The sequence below is a fragment of the Aethalodelphis obliquidens genome, unplaced genomic scaffold (genome assembly GCF_003676395.1).
Source record: "Aethalodelphis obliquidens isolate GAN/ISIS:26980383/991018 unplaced genomic scaffold, ASM367639v1 scaffold2, whole genome shotgun sequence".
NCBI lineage: Eukaryota > Metazoa > Chordata > Mammalia > Artiodactyla > Delphinidae > Aethalodelphis > Aethalodelphis obliquidens.
The window spans coordinates 17,480,165-17,484,205 of NW_020837946.1; positions in this window are offsets into that span (position 1 = coordinate 17,480,165).

The window sequence follows — 4,041 nt, forward strand, 5'->3', positions numbered from 1 at the left end:
CAATCCATCCCTCCCCCCACCCCACCCTGGCAACCTTCCCCTAGGCAACCACAAGTCTGTTCTCTATGTCTGTGAGTCTGTTTCTGTTTCATAGATAAGCTCATTTGTGTCATATTTAGATTCCACATATAAGTGATATCATATGGTATTTGTCTTTCTCTTTCTGACTTACTTCCCTCAGTATGATAATCTCTGGGTCCATCCATGTTGCCACAAGTGGCATTATTCCATTCTTTTTTATGGCTGAGTAATATTCTATTGTATATATATATACCACCTCTTCTTTAACCATTCATCTGTCAATGGACATTTAGGTTGTTTCCATGTCTTGGCTAATGTAAATAGTGCTGCCACCTTATTTTTAAAAACAGTAGCTTATCTAGGTCTACTTAAATTGATTATCAAAGGCCACCCAATGGCATTTGCTTAACAAATATGTGGAAGAACACTGGAGCTGTAGGACAGGGTAGAAATAGTCTTATGTGATTGAGTTTATCCCATGAGCCCAAACACTATTCATTACCAGTTGTCCTGTGCTAACTCCTTCCCCCTCCCTTGTAGTTGCCTGGCTAAATCACTGCACAGGGACCCCCAAAAAAACAGAACTCAAGAAGTCATCTCTATTTGTCATATCCCAAGTTGACTTGGATGGTCCCATTTTAGGCCATGATAGAAAAATTATATGACAAGAGTTTAGCCATTTGAGAAATGGAAAAGTCATTTAAGGACAAAAAAGGAGGTAAAAAAAACTTGTGAGTAATCAATATGTCATGGGCAAGAAAAAATTTGGCACATTTCAAAATGGAAAACAAAATACTACTGAAGAAAACTAGAATTTTCCATAACTTCAATTGCACTTCATTTTCCAAATGTGTGCTCTTTAGAATGACTAATGTTTTTTAACAATCCAGAATAAAAGGGGCAAAGAGTAAAAGAAAATAAATCTTTCCATTTCTAAAGTTTTGCAAGTTTTGAAACTTGCAACGTTGAAACTAGCCAACAAAACCATGGGATCACTTCGAACCAGCTCTTGGCCATAATTAAGTTAGAATGTGTTTAAATTCTTAATGGCACTGTATTTTATACTGAGTTTGAAATATACACCTAAACACTCCAGCCATCATGAGTTATTAATATAAAGTGCTCAATAACTGGAGAAGTTTTGCAGCGTATTATCACTCCTCCCTGGCTAATGAAATCAATCATCCTCTCTTGCGTTTTAGCCACACAAACCGGAATCACCCTCCTTGTAGCTTGAAAGGTTTCAGAAAGCATCGAAGCAGCTGAAAGGCAGCCTTTTTGCCTGATGAAACAAGCCTGAAATAAATGTTGGGTTGTTTTTACTGAAATGTGTGTGTGCTTTCTTTTTAAGCTTTCTACGTGTCCACTTCTCTGTATGGAATAAAAATCAGATCCCATGAGGCACAAACAGCATGACCACAGTTTACTAATTGTTTTCAGGAAGCCTCTGTAGGAGAGGAAGGTCACAGTTTAGAAAGCTAAAGCTGCCTGTTTAGTTACTGAGCATATTTTGATAAGAATTGGCTGAAGTGTGTATATTAAATAGGCCTTAGCAGTAGGTTTTGGAAGTCTGTTGAATTCTGCTAAGATATAGCTTAGGCAACAAGCAACTGTATGATCAAACTTTCTAATTAAAATTAGGGCTGGCTAAACCCTTTAACTAGCGGAATTCATGGGCCAGCAGTGGAACTCAGGGTTTTGGCAAGAACTTCCTAATGACCAAACCTAGACCATGGTAGATATTGTCCAAGGCCCCCATGGGAATCCCAGAGCCCAGCAGAAGCCAGGGAAAAGCAGAAATCTGGGGATGGCACAGGGAAGGCAGAAGATGAGGTGAGCCATGTTCAGAGAGTCCCCAAGCTAAGACAGCAGGATCGGTAGGCCACCAGGTCTTAGGGGTGAGTGTACAGAGCTGGGTAAGCAAGACCAAACCGAGAAACCAGAATCCAGAAGACAAGGACCAGAGCAGATACACAGCAACAAAGTGGAAGATGAAAATGAGTACATGGCAACTGCTGACATTGGAGCTGTGGGTTAAAGGCTCATTTTGATTGGGTGTCAGCCACTCAGGCTGGGTTAAGTCAGGCTCCTTTAAAGGTATAGGCATAGGTGGAAGATTTAGGTTAAGTTTTGAAGGGTTCCTGTACCAACAAAAATAATAAAAGTAACAGCCATTACTACCACTTACTGAGCATTACTCTATGCTAGATATTATCTTAGGGGCTTTTATTTACACTACATTAGAATCAATATGAATAACAACAATAATAATAACTACCATTAACTGAGCAATAATATATGCCCAGAACTCTAAGTGCTAAGGGCTCTAAACATATTCTTTTTACTTAATCCAATACTTCTGCAATGTTGTCATTTACTTATTATTTTTATTTTACAGATGAGAAACCTGAGGCTCAGAGAAGTTTAGGAATTTGTCCAAGTTCACACAGAGCCAGCATTTGAATAGAGCTTTTGTCTAAATACAATGACCAAGCTATTTCCAAAAGTTAAGTGACTGTGTAGACAACAGGGACAGGAAGACTGATAGGTATGATATGGAATGTGTCAAGGACAATCTGTTAAGCTCAACAGTTTGGAGGTTATGAACGCAGTTACCCTTATAACTGTTCGCTTGTTCCAAGTGACCCAGTAACAGAATAACTACTTAGATGCTTATGATTGCAAATGATGATCATGATCAAGAAGAACAAAGAAGAGGAGGAGGAGGAGATGCTGGTGATGATGATGATGAAAATTATAATGATGCCAGTGATTACAGCAGCCCAAACTACCCCCATGTTCATGCACAGCTGTGTGATCACCCATGGGGCAAACTTTGGATGGTATTACCAATGCCTTGCCACCTACTTCCACTTAATACTGAACACCCCTTTAAGAGGTCATAGAATTTTCTATGGTTAGAGACAAAGTTTAAAGATAGCTGCAAGACAGGTAACAGTGTCCTAAATTTATTTGAAGGTAGATTAAAATATCAGAAACCATCTCTAAGAAGTGCTTTTCATAAAGACAAAATGATAAAGGGATAGAGGTAGGCTGATCTGAGGTAAGAAAGAAAATAGTCATTCTGCCTACAAGTATTTATTAAGCTCTTCTATGACCCAAGCCATAGAAGAGTTATTATTCCTATTTTCTTTTTTTTTTTTTTTTCTGCAGTATGCGGGCCTCTCACTGCTGTGGCCTCGCCCGTTGGGGAGTACAGTCTCCGGACGCGCAGACTCAGCGGCCATGGCTCACAGGCCCAGCCGCTCTGCTGCATGTGGGATCTTCCCGGACCAGGGCACGAACCCGTGTCCCCTGCATCGGCAGGCAGACTCTCAACCACTGCGCCACCAGGGAAGCCCTATTCCTATTTTCAAGTATGAAAATTGAGGCTCAGAGAGGTCACGCAATTAATAGTGATCCAGCCCATGTCCGAGTCCAAAGCTAGTTTTCTTTCTGCTTAGCCAAAGTCCCCAAGGACTTCATAAGTAAACAGATGAAATTCTCTGATGAAAAGGTAAGACCATTTCATCTATGCATCTTTCCAACACCGCAGGTCTTGGTCCAACACCAGAACTCGAAAAGAACGCTCTGGCTTCAGCATTTGATTCCTGAAGTTGCCAATAGCCATTCCTGGCTCTGATCATGGTAATTCACATGAGAGACAGAGAGCTTTTTCATGGGTTGGGATTCAATATTACACATAGAATGGAAAACATCCATGTACCTTGTTAGTCTCAAAGCTTTGTAACAAGCTCATGAAAAATTTGCATAAGACACTTTAATATCAAAATATCAACAGAACTCCATACAGCAATAAACCTCTCTCCCTAAGCAAGGGTAAGAAAAGCTCAAACTGCTGCCGATGAGTGAGCCTGTAGCCATGGGGGCAGAGGGCACCCGCAGGAAGACTACCGAGCTTTCCCTATCCTTCACCAACCTGAGCCACTTCTCACACCGACCACCTCTTCCTCACCATTTCATCTTTTCACGAGCTTAAGCTGTGTCCAGGGACAGCAG